Here is a 22,766-nt window from a genome sequence, read left to right as displayed (position 1 = left end):
TTTGTTTTAGTAAACAACACACAACAATGAATCACCTACCGAAACCAACACTAACACACATATCACCGTCGATCCGTATTTTTCAGTCAGACACGGAACTGGCGTTGAAATTTAATCCATTTTGGGTTGACCTCATCGCCCGACAATTGTAACGTTATTCCTTCGGATCAAACAGGATATGGAAACATCCGCCACTGATTTCTTTACTTGACACGTGCTTGTTCAGTTACACAAACACGAAAGCATATACTGTATATTGTTTTTGTAAATGTGCATTTTGCTGTCTTAATACTACCCATATTTAAAGTGATACAACGCACTCATATATTTTGCGATAAATACCTTATCTGATCACACATTTGCAGTTTTTAAATCTTTTCAATTTACGTATTTCCTCAAAATGTTCCATTTAGATAGCTATTTCTCATTTGGTGCAGGAATAAATTCAATAATAGACTATATGTACCAGAACCTCTACTCATTCTGGAACAGGTCTTCTAGATTAGAAGCATTATTCATTGTTTATACATATGTATTTTGAAGTCTATGTTGACTGTGTTCATTTCATTCACTCCGGTAGTTATGAATGTTTAAGGAAAACATTCGATTACTGTAGTTGCTAAGTCCTAATACGTGAGTCGTCACTCGTCGTCATGGAGCTAGAATGCATACAAAATATATGTGGAAACTTAAAAGAGTTACTGGAGAACTCCTTTGCCTTAGTGTCTGTCATGACACTTTGATTTTAGCTTTAAATCGGACAGATAATAATATTTATGAAATCTATACAGGCATAATGTACAAAACGTATAGCATAATATATATTTATATATGATGGGTATGTCGATTTTTTTTTCCCCTGAAAACTATCGGGCGCACCTACTGAACCATGTGTCAGCTTCCACGTTCCACGTGTTTCTGTTTTACTTGTATTTTTGTGTAACGTTCCAACACATTCGGTTTTTTAGTTATATAATGATTCATATTTAACGCTTCCATATATATATATATATATATATATATATATATATATATACAGGGTGTCCCAAAATTCACGCAAGAAGTAATTTTGATAGAAAACACAGGTTTTTAATTAAAAATTGTAATTTCTTATTGATTCATAAAGTATACAGTATAGGGTTATGCATGGAATAGCATATCGGGTAAATGGCCTCCACGGCTTTGTTGGCACATACGCACTCTTTTGTCGAAATTTTCCATGACCGTTTTGCATAAATGTGGCTGAATTTCGTTGATACAGCGCTCAATTTCCTCCTTCAAGGTGTGGGTGGTCGTGGGCTTGTTGGCATAAATCTTAGACTTCAAAAAACCCTAAAGAAAAAAGTCCAACGGCGTTAAGTCACATGATCTGGGCGGCCAATTCTGATCACCAAAACGGGAAATTACACGACCAGGAAATGACTCATGCAGTAATTGAATTGTTTCTTGGGCTGTATGGCATGTGGCACCGTCTTGTTGAAACCACATGTCGTCCACATCCATATCTTGCAATTTAGGCACAAAAAACTGGATTATCATGTCGCGATAGCGAGCACCATTAACTGTTATTGCCTTACCAGCCGCATTTTCGAAGAAGAATGGACCGATAATGCCTCCAGCCCAAAATCCCCACCAAACAGTGACACGTTGTGGATGCATTTGTTTCTCAACAATCACTCGTGGATTTTCTGAACCCCAAATGCGAAAATTTTGTCGATTAACGAAGCCATCAAGATGAAAATGAGCCTCATCGCTGAAGATGATTTTGTTCGAAAAATAAGCATCCACTTGTTGTTGTTCCATAATCCATTCAACGAACTCTCTTCGCTGTGTGTGGTCAGTAGGCTTCAGTTCTTGAGCCAGTTGAACTTTGTAAGCATAAAGATGCAAATCTTTCGTGAGAATACGCTGTAGAGAGCTTCTAGAAATGCCCAATTCAAGACCTCGGTGCCGAATTGATGTTTCTGGATTCTCAGCTACACTCTCACGAACTGCTTCGATGTTTTCTGTTGAATGACTTGTTGAAGGACGGTCAGAGTGTATACGATCACTAATTGATCCAGTTTCCCTGAATTTTTTTAATTAATCTTTAACAGTTGATGAAGTTAAATCACTATTCCGACCATATTTTGTACGAAAATTGCGAACTGTAGCTGCCAAACCTTCATTATTTTTAAAATATTGCTCAACAATGAAAATGCGTTGTTCTTTCGTGTAGCGCTCCATTTTTAATAACCCTGAACTGTCAGCTGTCACGCTGTCTTTTTTTTTCTTGTTGGCAACACTTTACTACCGCACAAATGGCGCTAAATTTAAATCTTGCGTGAATTTTGGGACACCCTGTGTATATATATATATATGGAAGCCTAAAGTTGACCAAAAGGTGATTGAGAATGAAAAAGCTAAAATACGAATATAGTTTACAACAAATTTAGTTCGTGTTTGTATTAAACAAAATCATTTCAATTATTAGTGCTTATTGAGCAACCATTAGAAACGCCATCTCTAAGAAAGAAAAATTGCATTAACTTTGAAAACTCAAGATTAGTTACTAAATAACATCATTATAGGAACATAAATACAATCAAGAAGATAGTATCATAAGACAGTATCAGTTGACTCTTTTCAGCTCAAGCTACTTTCTTCCTACCGGTTGAAGATAATCCAAATAAATCCGAAACAGTCCACCCATCAGTGGCGGCTCGTCCATAAGGGCTGCAGCCCCACTCCAGTATAAAATGAAAGTTCCTGTTTTATTATCGCCGTTCTTAAATTTTTATATATTTATATAAATTTATCTCTGTTCCAAAAAACTGTTATTTTCTTGTTTGTAATACAATACCGCTCGATAGTATTTTATATAATTCATTTTGTATCAATAGTTATATTTTTTAATAGTCAATGTGGTGTGCGGGCTAGGGTTAGTATCAGTACTGGCTGGTATACTCAACGCTGAAGCTGCATTCAATGCAGACCGCACCAAACCGCTACCTAGTGGGGATAACGTAGTAGGGGTAACGCGTGATTTACGTGCAGTTTGGTCTGGTAGCATTGCAGCCCAAGATACGTTGCTACTGCACGAGCACAAACAACCCAAATTAACGTAGTTGTCATTATCGTAGGTAAATATTGTGCAGTTTTTCTTTTTTCTGTTTAATTCTAGCATTTAATTTATATCTTTGTAGAAATGAACGAAGAGAAGAATTCTGTTATATTTTAGTTTTATTAATGACATAATTTTTTCAATCCATATTGATTTTTTTTACTTTTATTGCTACAGCCACATCACTACAAATTCTTATGAGCCGCCACTTCCACCCAGGTAATGAAATCCTAATTAAAAATTCAAATAAAAGACAACAGCTGCAGAACGAAGATCTAAAAATGAGATAAACCTAACGAAATAAGGAGAGTACTGAATAGACAATAGCAAAGGCACTAGCAGAAGTGGTTGTTCTGATAGTTGGAAACAATAGATTCCAGAATAATTCATGGAGATTATTTTTCAAACCAGTTATGTATATAATTTGGGAATATTGTGAGTGGAAAGAAACTAACGAAGCAGCATAATGAATGGCATAACTAATGACCACAATGTACAGAACTTCAAATACTTTTGAGAGGTATGGAATTTGAGAAATAAATTTGGTCTGCTGTTTTACTTTTTTTTCTTTTAGTATTTTCCTTCTAAATTCACAATGCCGATAAATGGTATTCAGTTTCACTTATAATTTTGAAAGTATAAAATATATTTGTTCCAAAATATTTTTGCTGTAAAAATTAAAAACAAAATGTTGGCGTGAAATCAAAAATTGATTAATAGTTATTTAATTTTGAAGAGTAAGAAAGAGAGAGAGAATCGCAGACAAGAAACTCTTTGAGATGTCAGACAGAAGAATGTCTTCGCTTATATAATTAATAATTATATAAGCGAACTATTAATAATAATAGTTAAAGAAATGTGGATGTTCTTCCCCCCCCCCCCCCCTTGTTGACTAATTATATGCAGAATACAGCATGGCAGACTGCTGCATAAATTGGAGAAAATGGGTTTGGGTTATACAATATTAGCATGGATAAGAGGATGGCTGACAGATATCAAAAAGTGGTATACGGGGGATCTGAGTCTGCAAGGTAACAAGTGGTGTACCACAAGTATCAGTACTTGGTCCACTGTTATTCAGTCTGTACATTAATGATATTGGGAAGGATTTGACAAGCGACATACAGTTATTTGCTGATGATGCAAAGATAGGTAGGGTAATCAGGAATGCTGCAAAGATAGGTAGGGTAATCAGGAATGCTGCTGATATGCAGCTTTGCAGAATGATTTGAATAGGCTGGAATTGTGGGCATGGTAAAATGGGTGTCAGTTCAATGTCAGTAAACGCAAAGTCATTCATTTCGGCATAATTAAATATGTAATCCAATGCCGTATTATATTGGTGGGATTAAGCTAGAAGAAACTGACGAGGCTAGGGATCTTGGAGTGTTAATAGATAGGAAGTTGAAGCTCAGAAGCCATGTGGCGAAGATTGCAAATACAACTCAAAAGATAATTGCAATGCTGAAACGAACGTTCACATGTAAAGATATGGACGTTATTTTGCCTCTTTACAAGGCCTTGATAAGACCTTACTTGGACTATTGTGCGCAATAGTCCAAGTGATATCAGTATTGTGGAATCAGGGTTTTTTCCGCCAGTTTATCTGGGGTTTTTCATCCCGCAAGTAGGCAAACCGGCCCCGTGAACACACAGGTTACAGTCATAAATACTTACGGCAAGGAAGGCAACGGGAAACCACCTTGCTCATAATCATCTCTCCCTAGAATGGTAGCATTTAGCTACCCTCCCGCGGCCGTATGGCAGATGGGAACCAGAAGAAGATTGTGGAATACTGATTATGAAGAGAGATTGAGAATTTGTAGACTGCAGGCACTAGCAAACAGGAGAAAGAGGGGTGATATGATTGAGACTTACAAACTTCTGAAAGGGTCGTACAGGATTTCAATTGATGGAATTTTTCGATTTATGGAGGGTGGGGAAAAGACGAGAGGGCATGCTTGGAAGCTGAGAATGAAGGCCGCCAAGAAGGGTGTGAGGGCTAGATTTTTCTCTCACAGGGTAGTGCGTGATTGGAATGGATGTTGTGAGTGCGAGCAGTGTGAATGAATTCAAGAATAAGTATGATAGCTGGTGTGTGTAGTATGTGGCCTCCCTCGATGAGTCTCTGACTCCCTGGAGGTCTCTTAATAATAATAATAACAGTAATAATATTGCTTTAATATTTTTAAATATGACTCCCATCCGCGAGAGACTATAAATCTATAGTGGATTAGTATTAATGACGTGGTTGGGATGAGTTTAGATAATTAAATTATATATGGGTTAGATTTACAAAGGATTTATATTATATATTTATTAAATTTTCATGAAAGATTTATAAGGATTTATAAAATTAGATATGTATAAGGTTTTGATAATTACATTCCTGGTTCAAAAGTTAACCTGTAATATTACTTAATTATTAACATTAATTATTAATGTTAATAATTAACATAAATAACATTAAATATTAATATCTCTGTTCCTAAAAAGATGAACATGTAATGTTCAACATTACTGCTTCGGAATTTAGGTAATCAAATATCTCTGGTGTTAAATTTCATCAGAAATCTCCATTCTAATTTATTGATGAAAATAATATTATTTATTAGTTTCATTATTATTGAGTTGGCTCGCATTCCGTTTAGGACGCGAAGAACCTTTATATGGGATTTTCAACTGAAGTGAGTTAGTCTCTGTCATACGGGGGAGGCAAATTTTTTCTCTTCCATAAATTCAGGTTTTTCATTCCGCAAAATAGACAACGTTGCCGATTAACAAACATAATACACTGGTCTTATAGCTTCGCTTTGACGACGATTTACAACCAGTAACTCAGTATGACTGATGTATCCTGTCTTCAAAAGTTTTAAAGCAAATGCCAGCAGATATTTGCAGTAGCTCCTCGACCTTATGTTTGAAAGTACTTCATTAAGCTTATTTATGATTATTCATATATTATTAGTATTTTTACTTCACTGTAATTGGTTAGAAAATATACACATTTATTAACTCTCCTCCTCTCCTCTTTGAAATTCAACTGTTGAATCAGCATCTGGTGGATAATCTTTGAACTCATTATATTTAGCCATTCACTGACAGTTGACACAGAATTTCGACTGGGCTTGAACTTAGGTATCTTTTCTAGATGATATGCAATGATATCACTGTACATCCCTCGAAGACCAATTATGTTAACAAATTCACCTTTAAAATTAACCTCTTTTTCTGTCCTTTATTGGCTGCAACATTCAGCAAAAAATTAATAAAAATAATAGTTTTGTTTTATCTACAAATTTAAAATCTGTATATTTTATACACAATTTTTCAACTTTATGCGCCTATATCTACGAAATTCAATAGACCTTTTTTTCCCCTTCTTTAAACGAGACCTCAAGTAGTGTAGATGCCGCCAATACTATAATTTTTCCCTAAAGCATTGGAGCTCACAAAATTCAATTTAATATATTTTATTATACTATTTTAAGCTCGATTTAAAAGCTTAACCGATTCATTCCGGATATCCAATAGACAAATTTTCTATTATGTATAGAAAATTGTACAATACATTAAACCAAAGTAGTTTAATGTACGTACACATAACTTTGGGTTAATTTCTGATAAAGACTGATGTCACTGTACAATAAATGCTATTACCAAATGCATATTTTCAGGTGCGTTTTGCAAAACATGTAACTATTAGAATCGTTTTGTCTGTCCAAAGTTATATTTTACTTTGGCTAGATGCATTTTATTGAAATTAGGTATGCGAAACCGATATCAAAATTTATTTAACCACTTCAAATTTTTATTTCAGTCGAACAGTTTGTAGGGAACAAAAGGTGGCAAACATTTCGAAATGATAATAATAACTCTGCTGTAGGTGGATTTTATTAAATTTTGAAATGAATTTTTGGATTCAAACAAACTGAATTGAACTCCGAGCACTTGAGATATCAAATTCCAAATATCCTTGAAATTGATCAGGTTGATTTTAACGGCTGAAGCGATAGATTTGCAGGACTCTATATAATTTTCCAAAAGATTATTTCCGCGATTACCGAATGCTCTCACATAGTTCTCTTTTCTGTAAGAGCAGATTATGAAAACTTAACTAGTCAAAGTTCGTGATGTGTAATGTGCAGCACTTTTGATATTGGAGATTTATAAATTATAGTTTAAGTAAGTTCCTTTAATTCTTGTTCTTGTCACATTCAGTAGTATTTCGCCCTTTTCATTAAGTTGAGTACATTTTTCCAGCGTGCTAGATGAAAGGCGACGAGACTACGAATAGATTACTCTTAATCCTGACTGGTATTATACTAGTGTACGGATATTGCATATATTCTGCAGATCCTTTTCTGATTTGTAGGGATTAAAACCCGAGTTTCTTTCGAGAAAAAATCCTCACCTGAGCTAAAGTCTGATTGAACCAAATGAAAAAAAAACTATAAAATGTTCCTGTCGTCGATAAGTAGAATCGAACCTAATACAGTCTTTCATTTTCTGATCAAGGGTTACGAAAGTTGCCATGAGAATACTCAAGCTCTTTGACGAATTCTTGATTATTACAATTTTTTTGTAATCATCCTTATTCTTTAATAGGGTTTACAAGTATGTTTTTTGTATAAAATGAAATTGTTCAGTAGTTGATATTTTTGTAATAGTAGTAAATCAACTCCGTAACAGAGTCAAATGCTTTCATTTCCTGCGACTTTTTTTGCCTCTAGTAATAAAGGCGGTTCTACACGTAAATAATAAAAATTGAAACAATTAACGAGAAAATGTAAGTATTATTTATACTGTAAAAAGTTTACTTAAGGAAATATTACTGGAAAGATGAAATTTTTCTGGAGTAATCAAATAGTTTTAACTAGATTCGACATCTACTTATTCAATGGAGAACGTTAATGAAAACATGCACCATTTCTTGTATTATAATAAGCTGTATTAAATCTGACAAGAAAAATACGAAACATAATGATAAAACTATACAATGAAATCTTAAACAATCGTTTTAAAATAACAGCTCTTCATAATTCTGACAAACACGAATCGCTGAGTTAGCGCGATAGTAATTTTATTAGTTTCGAAGAAATACAAACTATACATTTCTTGTTTATTCATTCCAATACCAAAATAAACTATAGAAAACGTGACCACTGCTAACGCCTACTTTAGCTGCAATCACCTTTCTTGATTTGCTTTGGCAAATAAGATTTCTTTATTCTTTCTCTTAGCCCTAACCTAATAACTCATTGCTGAAAGCAAGTAAGTAATGCAGGCAATAACCACAGAAGAACGGCGGATATCCGACGTTCTGAGATACCATTCGTCATCTTTCTCCGGATGCAGCCTTCGTTTGGTGGATTTAGTAGCCGTCATTCACTCTCCAAATACTGCATACTCATCGTGTATCGGTAGCTATGACCCTGCTTTCCTCTTTTTTTTTTTTCCTTTTTTTTTCAATTCATGAAAAAAGAGAAAAGTCGTTTTTATTTTAATTTATTGAACATAAATATAATCTTAACGACCCAGACTTTCTATTAGAGATAAAGATTTGTTGAATTTTTCTACAAAGTAGAAATTGCAGTTATTTTAACTTAATAAAGAGATCGTTGTCTTATTCCCTACAAAAAATAAAAAAATGTGCTAATTGAGAATCATTGGCGGCAATAGTTTAATCATCTTTAATTAGTTTTATTTCACAGTATTTAAGCATTTATAACATTAAGAAACAGGTTGCTCATGTGCATTTGCCTTGTATCAGGGTGTTCGTGCATATCCTTTGAATCCGGTGTATACGGAAATTTAGATGTCATATGTATTTAGATATCATACGTATACGCTAGATCATTTTCACTCTGTAATTTTATAATATATGATCCAAATAATAATAACTATGTATGCATTTTTTTAAAGAATGAACAAAAATTTCTTTTTTAAAAAACAAATTTTCACTGTTATAGCTGTGTTGAAGAAAGAAAAAGTGTACGTGCACAAAATAACCAAATCAGCGATGAAAAGTCATGAGAAGCTAATCTAGATTTTCAAAGAAGAAAATGCAAGTGGGTCAATGTTTTTTATTTCCCACTTAAATTTCGTAATTTTTAAGAATATTCATCATCATCACCATCATCATGCGTATCAAGGATTTAGGCCTAGCATGGCCTGTTCCGGCCTTAGAAGTCATCGTTGAATCGTTTAAGAGGACGTCCTGGTTTTCGTTTTCCTAATGGCTTGTATTTTAAGGCTTGTTTTGGCAATCTTTCTGTTTTCGTTCTTTGAACGTGTTCCATCCATTTATGTTTATATTTTTTAATTTTTTCTATTACTGGTTCTTGGTTTAATTCTTTCATGTCAATTTTAAGAATATTCCAAAATGTTATATATGTGTGAAATGCATCTATTCAGAAATGTAGTCGAAACTGTATATTGTTAACTTAACTAGATGGTTAACTAAATTACTGTAAACAGAGTAACATATAAAATGATGGCGAACGGTAAAAATTACTTCGGGATTATAATCATGTCATTATTAATCGTATTGTATATCTTTGGCTAGAAAATGAGAAATCCATTGCATTATTTTTTTCTACATCTGACTGCATAAGCAATACGCTACTTTGTGATAGGAATCACACCATTATAATATAACGATGTCTCGTAATTTTTTCCTTTAAGCGAGGGGGATGCCTCCTTAGCACTTTCTGGAAACCAACACTTCAGTGACAACTGCCATCGCATAAGTATGTGGAATTAAATAACCATGATAGAAACAAATATTACAAAAAGATAATTCACAAAGTTTTAGAGCTATTCAATCTGAGACAGAACTTTAAGGCAGATGCGCCAGTTTGCTTTTCCAGTAAACCTAGATTAACTAAATTAAATCGAACCACTTTCTGAGAAATTTGAGGTTCAGCAGTTGTACTATATTTGAAGCGATAGTGGTATTAGTCTCCATTTGACTGGCATCTTGGAATCCAGTCAATACCAACATTCTTATTGGCTGGAAGTACAGCCGAAGAAATTAAGGCTGAGAGGACTAGTATATTATGTATTCTAACACGAGTGTCTTCTGACCTGTTCGTTTGGTTTGCTGGAAGAAAAATTTACCTCCATGTCATGTCCTAGACTGGTTCGAACCCAGGGTCTCTCTCTCTCTCTCTCTCTACCCGGAGGAAGTTGACCCCTCATCTTCGCAGCTACGCTACGGGAGATTTATACCTTTCTCTGCTCATGCCAGAGGTAAAGATTGGAGATATCAAAATGGGGTCACGCATCTGTCATGTTCTCTCTCTATTATTATGACAATATTCACATCATAATAATATTTTATAAAGGCTCTGAAGACAGGCAGCATTCTACCATGCACAGTGCTACCTTTATATCCAGAGGCCATTGCCGCCTTTGAGATGATCATGCACCAATCTGTCAAGACAGATATATATATATATATATATATATATATATATATATATATATATATATATATATATATATATATATATATATATATATATATATATACTCTATTTCTCAGATCTTCCTCTGTTGAGAATGTGTAGATTGGCATTATAATTAGACATACGCTCTCTTCTATCCATTGTCCTCATCACCGAAAGTAATGGACTCTGAATCAACAGAGATGTTGGCACAGATATCTTGACACAATATGGAATCCATACAGTCAAATTGTTATTTGCTACTTTTGGGGCTGTGCTTCTGCTCCCACCCACTATGCCTGTAGCAAATCCGATAGTAATGTCCTATAATTCGTGCGTGTCCTTGTCTGCTGAAATACGACTGCAACATGAGTATAGAATTTTGCGTGTGTTAGTAAAGATTTTCAGATATTTCATGTACCTAGCTAAAGGGCAATGACCGCATAAAAGATATACTGTATAGTAGAAGTAGTCATATTTGTGACATATTTATTCTTTTGAAAATTGAGTAGAATTTATAAACACGCAGCATTCTGCTGAACGGTAAATGTTTTTGGTTTTAAAAAAGAAAAAAAACATTTGATAAATGTTATAGAGTTTATGCTTCTCAAACAATTATGCCTCTTGCACCGCGTCTGGGAAAGGTAAGCGATGCGCCTGTGACAGATATATTTTTATAGTACATCCACATTAATGTACATAATGGTTCTTCTCGATATTGAAATAATGTTTCTAATTTTCTTGACAAGCACGGAATCATTTCTTTTATTTAGTATTTGTACCAGATGATCGCGAAAAATTTATTCGCTATAAAGACTTCACATCACTATAACAATATTCATTATGATAAAACTTTTATTTTATTAGAAAAGCCACGTAATTATTGGTTAAGAAAACGGAAAGGTATTTAACAGTTTCTCATAGTTGAATTTAGGCTTACTAATACTGTCAATTCTGTCTTGTTGTACCATCATTTTATATTTTTTATATGGAATAAGAGAGAAATTAGTCAAAACACTAAATTAGCTGTATAGACAGTGTTCAAGCCAATTTTAACTTATGGATCTGAGAGCTGGGTTAGAAACAAAACACTTGACCAAAAATTAGAAACCGCAGATATGAGAATCCTGAGAAAGATTACGAGCATGAACAGATGGCATCAATGGCGATATCATATTAAAACGAGGATATTAGGAAAGAACTTGACATTGTTAGCATCCAGGAATGCGTTAGCAGAGCTAATCTCAAGTTGGTATGGTCAATTAAACAGAATGGGCGAGGAAAGATTAGCAAAACAAGTGTTCTTTGCTAGGTTGGCAGGAAAAAGACCCAGAGGAAGACCAATATATAGGTGGACTAATACTGTAAAAAGTGCCTTAGAAGACAGAAATATAAGATCTGATAATGTTGGAGTCTTGACAGGTAACAGACTGATTTGGAGGAAAATTGTAGATAGGAAGTTAGCGGTGATGTAAGTTTTTCATGTAGTACTATCATGTCCTGTAACCCCTTGAGGGTACATGTCAGGAATTTGATGATGATAATAATACTGTCAAAATTATAGTATTAGCATTCTCTCACTTAATTTCGTATGAAATTAAGTGAGACAGTATTAGTTTTACAGAAACAGTTTTGCAAAACTATGCATCAACAATTTCATTTACATTTTTCATTGAGTTTACTTATAACATTACAATTACGATTACTGGTTGGACGAAGAATAAAAAAGAGTGAATTTTGTACTATCCATGCATATTGTTTGTTTGCTGAATGGCAACGTATACAAGGTAGTGGAATAAATGGCCGGATCAGGAAAACCAGGAAGCTTTACATATAGACGATCTTAAATTAGAATTCATGCTCATCAGAGAGAAAAGAAATCAAACAGATACTGCAATATCAGCCAAAATACCGTGCTAACTGTGAGTTAAATAGTTATCAAGGCGACGTGATCTAACTACCCCTCTGTTGATTACAAGTTGCTATCCATTAAATAAACAACTAGTGAATCAAATTACTCCTAACCGATTAATTATACAATCAAATTGACAGTCATTCATGACTCCCATGAATTTTTATGGAAGGATGTGAATTCAAGTCGACAATCACAAAAACATTACACCTGTTTTCTAACCGTTGACCACATGTTTTTTGCTTCAAATAATTGAAAAACATACATACGAATATGTTTTTCAATGCGAATGGATACTACAAGACTGACAGAATAACTTTCCAGCGATATATATTATAGCAGATGCTAAATTATGTACCATTATAGTTATAAAGTGATGAGACAGGTATACAGGGATATTATTCAGTGCAACTGTTTTCTTGTGATTTAATGCTGAAGTAGTATTAAAGATAATATCACGATAGGACATTTTCCCTTATTTCGAAATAAAGTCAAACATGGCAAAAATTCTGCGATAAGTGACTAAGATGAGTGGGATGTGTTAAAGTACAAAAAGTGTTAAAGTTTATTCATTCTGTAGAAGAACCTAATACTGCAGGCTTCAAGTGATTCGCTATTTCAGCACGACATTGGGCCTTCACAAAGTCATTTCTAGCATCATGTAACTGACCAAACACGGAAGTGCATGTTTACGTCAACCACTATTTGCTGAATGTGTGATTCTTCTTCTTCCTAAAAATGGAAGAAATAATGAAGACAGCTGTGATGGGTTTTATTTAAACATGAAGGGGGAAAAGAAAAATGGCTTCTAGGATTACGCACGCTGGAAAAACATACGTGGCTGCCAAAGTAAAGTATTTTGAATGGAACATGTCGTCATGAATGGTGATCAATTTGTATTACAAAAATATCGTTTATGAACTGGATTTCATATGGACTGGTATCCGCATAGTTCGATTACTGTAAAAGAGGCTGTTTAAGTAATTCCAGAACATGCAACAGAATTATTAATTCAAGAGAGGTGGTTGATTACCCATGAGGCATTTTGCACAAAGAAAACAAAATAAAAGGTAAACAATAAAAACTACTAACGAGAGTGCTGTTAATGTAGATCATCCTCCTGTTCAAATAATTTCAGCAATTTGTAACTGATAAAATTATTATATAAATAATTTATTGCAGACTAATCTTAATATAAAGTCGCAATTTAACCTTTGAATTTTCAAATTCCTCATTATTTCGAATGTGTTTACCGATATGAGGCCCTTCTATTTTTAATTTATTCTACCCACAAAATGTTGTAAAACTTTCGGACTTGTAGTTACAATTGATGGGCTGAGCGTTAGATAATCCAGAAACTTCCTTGCTCAAGATAACAAACGTGATATATTTTCAATCCACTATAGATCTCCAATTAGCAGGCTGTAATTCCCCAGTGGTGTTACGAAAATCATTCACCAAAAAACATTCACACACACATCCATGCTGCAATGTGATTTTGACCCACAACCTGTTAGAGATCATAAATGCTATCCACTCAAACTAACCAGGTCGATTTTATCAATGGCAGACGCAAGTAACGCAAGAAAGTTTCCTTCTGCTTTTATTTTCCCTTTCTGAATGGTATGCGTTTATTATATCGCTCCGTATTCTTCTGCGTATCCTTTTATTCACCGACTTTATGTTGCCAAAAGTGTTCATTTGGATTTTCTTCCTGTGGATTTTAACTTTTTTTTATGATTTTTTTTCAAACGAGTTTAATTAATAAAAGATCTTAATTTTGAATTAATTTAATTTTGTATATTATTTCCATCAATTTAGTTCGCACGTTAAATATCACCATATTCAGTGTTCATACAATAAAGGTATTAAGTGTGACAAGGGTGAGTATGTCACATGGACAGCCACTGTCTTGTTCATGCATAAGATTTAAATTTTATGCACAAGCAAATAATTTAAACTTATGCACTGAGCTATAAAAAAGTTAGCAGCGCATTTGAAATAGAATAAGTTTTTAATCGTAGATGTGATAAATTCATTTAAAACTCTTTGCTGAGTGTGTGATTTTATTCTTTTTAAACAATTCCAAAACAATTTTACATTCACTGTACAGAAAGCTCCGAAAAAATGTACTGTCAGATGTTAAACTAACGATTTGGTAACTGTGATTTCATAGCCGAACTGCCATACTAAGAAACCGTAACTTATTAGAGTTTAAGGGATGGGGGGGGGTATGAAATGTTTCTTGGATCCAGCGGAAACTTGCTATAAGAGATGGAAGGAAAACCGTTTTGCTGCTGGCATAATTTGTATATTCACGAAGAGTAATCTTTCACCACTAATGTGACCTTTACTTTGGCTTCATACCACCGTAAAAACTGTAAAACATGCAGTCAGTGGAAGTATATCATCAGATTGCCACCTGAGAAACATTAAGCTAATCTAAATAAATTAAATTATATTTAATGAATTTAATCCATTAAATAAGGAATTAAATTTAAATTTAATTTAATTATTTTCATTAATTTAATTAATTCCACCCATTAAACAATTAAAAAACAGTACCAAAGCAAATCATGTGCTGCAGTTCAGTGTATTAAACTACTTTAAAAAATCCGCGTATACCGGCTTTTACTGCTTCGAGAGTACATTCTTCTAATTATATCTCCTTATGCTTTAACAATACTATATGTGTCTAAAGGACCACAAACTACAATAACGATCAAGAAATAAACCGTGAAAGACAAATTAATAACGTGCTGAAAGGCTAACCAAATAGGAAAATTAACAACGCAGTGAAGGAGGAAAACGAAATATTTCTCTGAGGGGTCTAATTGTATAATTTTATTATATTAAAAATAGGCTTCATTTTAAACACAAATCTATATTTCATTGTCATATTATTCGATGGTCGCATGCCACTCATTTCTTCATGTGACCGCAACCAGATTAAGCAGCTTTACTTGTAATTTTACTGACCCTGAGTAGCTCAAATTAGTGTTTAAAACAGTAATATTCCATGCTTGAAATATTACTGTTTTGCTTTTGTAATTATATTAAATTAAGATCATTCGTTTTTTTAAATGCTCCCCCTTGCTGGTCTTCCGGATCTCTCTTTCTTTCCCGGTTAGTCTTACCCGTATGTTTGTAATTGGAACTAAATGAATGTACAATTTGTTACTTTGCTTGCTGCTGATGATGTGTGAAAGCATAGTTAGTTTTTGTATGTCCAGGGATAGCTTAAAAGTACATAGAAATAGTGATATTAAAGATTCAAGATTATTTCAAATCCGAATACGTGTAGAAAATTTTGAAGTTTTTACGTGCCGAAACTTCGAAAGTTTCGAAATGGTGACCAGAGAGCTCATGAGACTACAATCATGGGCACTGGAGTTGCTGGACTACTTAAATTTAAGACACAAGCGCTGCCCTGGCGTTCGTGTATTCGCATTTTATTAGTACACGTTAAATGTTTCATCTTTAAGCTCTCTCTGTCAAAATTTCGAAACTTAAAGTTTCTACATGTATTCGGCTTTGAAATAATGTAGGATCTTTATCTCACTATTTATATGTAATTTATATCACCGAAATTTACATCTGCCTCTTTCTTTGATAATAAAGCTTAAAAGTACTTTTGCATTAAAGAGAAAACCCAGCCTTTTATAAGATGGTGGATAAAGTGTGTGTGTGTGTGTGTGTGTGTGTGTGTGTGTGTGTGTGTGTGTGTGTGTGTGTGTGTGTGTGCAACTAATAATTTTAAACGCATTCAAAGATACTGAAATGTCTATTCATATGCGTTATTATTAATAAATGGTCCTAAAATTATACTTCAGTAACAGTATCTTAGATGAAGCAACATGCACTTTACAATGGGAAATTTGCAAACTCGTGTGAGCCCATATATTATATAGTTGCAAATTCATAGTGATACTATCCCGCTCTGTCTTAAATCAAAAGTGACGCAAAAGACAGATTAGGAATCTCTAACTGAAATTGAGCCACTTCTTCATAAACAGCTATTTGCTGGCGTGCAAGCTATGTCGTTCCATTTTTACTGTATGAAATGCTCCAATTTGATCAATCAGATACAGGTAAAAATATTTCGAAAAAATTCAAAACTTGAGAGAAATAAATCTTCATATATTTTAAATATATTTTATCTCGAGCCTATACGAGAAAAGATATTTTATCTTCCAACCAGTTTGATATGTAAGTACTCTGATACGAAACAAAAGAATATTTGTCAATGTGTACCTCAGAGATCTCCCGACAGGTTAATGCTTGCCTGTCGCTCGAAAAAAAAACTGACTTGGCCCCATTCCACTAGACTCATGGTAGATCGCTTGGCAGTCACCTCGCAACACACACACACACACACACACACAACGGTGATTACGAAAAGAGCATCTTGACAGGAACAGCTGAAATAAAGGGGAAGGGATAGGGCAAAACTAACTGTAAATAGTTTGATATTTTAAACTACTTCGACACAGGGCAAGAACTCTAAGTAAAAGAGTTCGTAAAATTAATATTTTCTAATATGCTTCTGCGAGAATTTTTAATTTCATGAGCTTGAGGGGGATTTGATCATAAAATTATGAGATGAAGATACGGTATTTGAGGAAGAAGAATTAAACATAATTACATGCCATTTGAAACAGCTTTATTTCCACAAAAGACTATCTCGGTTATGTAAACAATTTTCGATCGCGTATTAATGAAGCGATAAAGCTATACATTTCAGACATCACCGACATCGTTGTTACCTAATCGTAATTTTGTTCATCTGAAATAATCGAAGCCTCTGTTCTTCCCTAAGCGTGCTTAATGGATTGTCACAGGTAAGTAACTTGGCTTCATATAATTCAAATTAATGCTATGTGAGAGCGTTTAATTCCATCTGTAGGATGTGTGGTGTGTTTGATAATCACATAGCTTCTCTTACCAGTAGGTCTACTTGCAGGATGAAAAACTTGTTTCCAGGAAGAGGAACCCCTGTGACCTTGCATGAGGCCTTAGGCATCAAACATGATTAATTTGGATTGGCTAGTGTATTGCTGTATTCATTTATTTTGTTTGTATTTTATTATAAATAATGCCGAAAAATTTATTAGTAAAATCTTCAATATGTTTCATAATAGCTGCAGAAATGTTATATCATTCACGTGATGTATGTCATTAGTAGAATATTGAAGAGATTTATCCTTTACTGCAAACATTTCGCGAACAAGTTCTTTTATTTGAGAATTTCTTACAAGAATATTTTCTAGAAAATGCTGTTTCAAATTCTCAAATAAAATTTCATGCTACATAAAACCTTTGGTGTTCATAATAAAAACCGATGATTGCTGTAATTCAGAGTGCCTCCACAGAATAGTTAGGTTTATGAGATATTTGCCCTTTGCTTAGAAAGATCTCGTTTAGAATCTCATCTAAGATGTAAGCAATCTTTATACGGTCTTTTCAGCTCAAGATGTTCACTAGTCTCATAGAAAGTGTGCTAGGGACTTTTTCTCTTCGTAAACTGCAATTTCTGCTCTTCAAAACAGAATAAATCAGACGAAGAACACACGTAGTTGACAGTTCTTGCTCATTGAACAAGATCTTATTATTTAGCTATAACTTTAGGTTGTTTGTGTAATTGATTATCTAATGAAATGTTAATTATTGAGATAATTAACTCAAACTATAAATAAAAATAATTTTAATCTGCAAAGAAATATACTTGTTTTGAATTTCTGTTATCAGCTCTTTTTTTGTTAATCTGAACGTTGTATTTGGTATATGTTCTAAGGACAACACCATTGACTTTATGTTTTATTTTCCTTCTTGATGGTGCCAAATGGCAAATCACCAAGAATGCACAAATAAAATGGCGTCTTAGCAGTGACAATAAAGAACAATACGCTGCTGCGCACAATAAGAATTTTTCTCTTACGGCATGTATGGCCGTAATATATGTCTTTATGTGACCGTTTGAATCAGGATGTTATTAACCCGAACAGTTTTGAAAGAATTCAGTTTAAATGTACATAGCTTTCCATATTAATATTTATTTAAATATAAGAAGATAGTAGTGATATACATTTATGCCGCACCCAGTGGGAGTTTTTTTACATTTGTATTTTAATTCATTATATAAGTGAGCCTATCTATTTTACTGTAAGGTAACTCAACTATGATGACGATCAGTGAAATAAATCGGCCTAAGAAGCAATCCAGAAATGGGATTGCTTCTAATCTAAGATTTACATCACCGATTTCTGTGATGTAACTCCTGTTAGGTTAGAATAGAAATCACGTTATATTATTGCAGAATACAGTTTTTTTACTTACTTTCGTGTTGCATTTGAAACAAATGCATGAAGAAGATATATGAAACTTTATACTATCATCAAACAAACTGAAATGTTTGAAAACCTTTACAGTAGTGTGAATAAATGGATAGTGACTTTGAAATGTAATTTTATATTTGTTTTACCCAGCAAAAACACTGATTCACCATGGAATGTTTCTTGGATATACCATAATTTGTATGTACGCAGTGCCATGTTTTTTCTTTTTTCATATTAAAATACAGCTAAGTAACTGGAATTACTGCTCGAGTTCGGAAACGATCCTCTTTGGCGTGCTTAGGGATACCCAACATAACAGGGGAAATTTGCTAAGTTTTCCCCTGTAAAGAACTCGATACACTATACTCCCATTTCTTCCTAATTGTAGTTTTTCATATTCATTGCGTGAGCTGTCGATCATTATCTAAATGACAGTGTAAATAATTCATCAACAAAGCAATTTCCACGAAGATATCATAGTGGTATCTTGGGAAATTTGGCTTATCAATTTAAGCTAATGTATTTGTGTATAATATTAGTAAATGATAAGGTTAAACTCGAGAATGACACAAAGCCAACGCCAAAAAAGAAAACCCGCAGTTTAACCACTGATCACATTCGTGAGTGAGAAATAGCTAAAAAATTACAAGTTCAAAGAAACTTGTAAATATAAAGATCATTAAGCATTTTATATTATTTGAATCTTACAGATGAAATGCCATAGATGTTGCACATATGGAATAGTGTGCCTAAACAATTCCAAAACATGCCAAAAGACTCGTAAAATGAACTTGCAGAATTACGAATTTTCAAAAAAAATTCTAATATACTTGTGAGAATTGACGTCTCTCCGACCCTAGCCATCTTTTTATGTAAATATCATCCACGAGAGACTGTAAACCTCTTGTACGTTTTTCGCTTCCTGAATATGCGAAGAATTAGATAATTTGGGAAACATACTCTAGCTCCAGAGACCAAAATTGTACTGCTTAAGGTCGCTTCAGGCCTCCGATAAGCAGGGTGGTAGTGGTGGTCTCACACTGAACAGTGTAAATCGATTTCTCCACTGGGTCAACCAGCTAGCCCTGCAAGGTACATTTTAACAACGTTGTCTGTACTTCAAGATATCACTAAACGCTACAATGGTAGGAGAGCTCAAGTGGGGGAAGCAGTTGTATTTTGTGGGTTAATGAATCCATATCTGACTGCTATTCAGAGAGTTCTAAAAATGTGGAATCATCGGTTTCTTTGGATCGGGATCACAAATGAATAATACCTGGGAATCTGTGATTTCGAGGATTAATCATTTAGACCTTCCTATCCTATGTACAATATATTCAGTAACTGAATATATTGTAGACATAGTTCGTCAAACATCCCTTCTAAAGCCCAAAATATTCAGCATTACACGCAAATTTGACAATTTATGGAAGATCCTAAAAGAAAACTTTACAAGCTTATGACTGCTATAAGAATAACAGATGTAATTCGGTTACGCCTGCAAAATAATTACTGTCCAAACTGAATGCATGTATATAAAACTTTGACACAGGTGCTCTGCTTAATAATATAAGTTTGATTTCTGAGGTCTTCCAGTGTTTTTTTTTAGTTTTTTTTTTTTTCAAATTATTTCATATTTCATAAAAGTGTAAAAATAATTTGAAGTACTCTATACGATGTATTTGTAATCTTCATAATCTCCTTAGATCTAGTTCCGTCCACTTTTTAATCTAATTTCTCACACGAAATTTGAAACAGTATTCTTCCATGTATAAATCATTGGTGAAACAATGATATTTAGAATATTCATAATAATTTCAGCGGAGGATATCATTTCGCCTATATAGCAATAATTCAAGTTTGCACGTGCCCCTCTTTTCTCCTCTACTCCCTCTTTTGTTGCTTTTCCGTTAGTTGTCTAGTAAAATCGTTATTTGTGTGAGTATTTAAATATTCAAAGTCACGTGTTTGGAGGACTGCAACACGGCGTGAGAATGTTTTTGTTGTAGGCAGGTGACTACACCGGACAGTTTTAAGAGAAAAGAAGAGGGAGGGGGGTGAGTTATTTTTTACAGAGTTGTAAAATAAAAGTGCCCGTTATTAATTGTTCAGTAAACAATGCATTATGTAGCGCCATGTGATATCGTTCCTGAGTTTTTGTGCTTTAAGTTTTTTTTAGTAGTACAGCAGTTTCAAATTATTAATTTTCAGCTTTGATAGTGGATTTCATTTCGGCTGTAAAAAAAAAAAAAGGGAGCTCTTCAAGATTATCCGATAATATCAGATCATGACAAAGAGAAGATTGATCCTGGAGGTGATTCAGATACTATCACGCCTCGTCTGAAAATAGATGCCTTGCCAATTTTAATATTGTAAGTAATGCCAATATTCTTAAATATTATTTGCGATTATGTCTTAAACTAACAACGACTATATTTTTAGATAATTTTCTGTGGTAGTGTATCCTTCCCTCCTTCTGATTGAATTGCTTTCCTCAAGTCACTGACATGAGATGTAAGTTACGTTTTTGTCTAATTTACTGTAGGGATCCTTAAATGATTTCAGATTTTTGAGAAGGATTTTGGCAAATTACATTATCTCACAAGGGATAAAATATCTGATTAATTTATATCAAACTTAATTAAGCAACTTAATATTTAAAATTCATTAAGAAAATCATATTGAATGATAACAATCTAATGGATCAATTAACCTAATTTCAGTAACTATTAAAGTTACAATGAATTTAATATATTTATCTGCATTAAAAAAAAAGTGCCGAAGAACATACAAGTAAATGAGACTTCCCCGCGCCCCCAAGGCTCGAGTGAGTCAACTTGCTCCGGGTTAATGAGTGAAAGCGTTATATTTGAATTGGTATATGTTAAAAACAACTTTGAACAGAAATGCTTGCATAACAATGTGAATAGGCCATTTTGTTCAATAGAATTCCTATTAAATGTAGCAACAGTGTATTCCTCTTGCAATGAGACTTCACTATGAAACACTTCCGCACACAAGTAGCCCCAACAAACTAAACTCAGTCAGCCATTTGGCCGCAGATGCTTTTAACGATAAAGCAAATAAAAACTCTTCTTGTGCGATCTTCGACGAGCTAACTTGACATTTCGAAGTCAGTAAAGGTACTGCGGAAAAAACAAATTCAGCATTAAAAATGTAATTTAAATTTTCCGGTTGGCATAGAGAACAGCTTTTAACAATGAGTTATTTGTGTATGTCGAATGAGAAATGATGTTACAGATACCCTAGAATATTGTAGTTTAGTGGATATAAGTTTATTAGTTAGTATCTTCGTACGTGCTTCTTCGTATATGGTGTCCGCAGTTTGGGTTCTTACATGAGCAATTAAATAATCATCTATGATTACGTTCTGTGGTTACGAAAAAATAATTACAAATGTGAATGAATTAATGATGGAATTATATTCTTGTGCATAGTTTGTTAGACTCAAGTGCCTTCTCTGGCTTTCAGATTTTCTTTTTGTTAGAGCTTCATGCTAAGATGATTAACAGTACTTTATTTCATGCGAGATCTTCTTCAGATGATAGCTTGATCATTATTACCATATTCAGATAATAGCTTAACCTTAAAATCTTTCCGCTTTAAGTTTATTGTTTTTCGACATTTCAAATTAGTCAGTTAGTCCATCTTTTTCTATTTGTTTTCCAAGTTTTAACTAATTTGCTGTTGTTTACATGCATTCTATTTTTAATTATTCGGCTCATTTAATGGCTGTAATTTTAATGTGTTATCCTTACTGGTTGTAATTCCTCATTTTATTATCGTTTAGTTTTCTTCAAATTTTAATATTTTTTAAATAATCCAACATTTCAAAGCCGAATATATGTATAAGCTACGAAAGTTTCGGAATTTTGATCAGAAAGCTTATGAGAATACAATCCACTATTTCTGTATAAATTACGTCGCCGAAATAAAGACGTATG

General features: G+C 33.6%; 1 protein-coding gene and 1 long non-coding RNA gene across 5 annotated transcripts in view; one reads left to right on the top strand and one right to left on the bottom strand.

The window, feature by feature from the left end:
* LOC150098918 (uncharacterized) overlaps nt 1-22,766 on the top strand; it is a 359,215-nt gene that overhangs the window by 170,637 nt on the left and 165,812 nt on the right. For 2 of the 3 annotated variants that reach the window (XR_016549532.1, XR_016549531.1), the window contains one exon: nt 3,281-3,372. This is a non-coding gene — a long non-coding RNA (uncharacterized LOC150098918). Of the gene's footprint in view, nt 1-3,280; nt 3,373-21,012; nt 21,174-22,766 lie in introns of those variants that run through there. The other variant, XR_016549530.1, reaches the window with a different exon arrangement.
* Nucleotides 1-22,766, bottom strand: part of LOC150098919 (glutamate-gated chloride channel-like) — a 345,862-nt gene that overhangs the window by 176,670 nt on the left and 146,426 nt on the right. The window lies entirely within an intron of this gene.

This window comes from Typopeltis vanoorti, chromosome 15 (genome assembly GCF_054136105.1).
Source record: "Typopeltis vanoorti isolate ZY-2024b chromosome 15, IOZ_Tvanoo_1.0, whole genome shotgun sequence".
NCBI lineage: Eukaryota > Metazoa > Arthropoda > Arachnida > Uropygi > Thelyphonidae > Typopeltis > Typopeltis vanoorti.
This window is presented reverse-complemented; position numbering and strand designations above follow the sequence as displayed.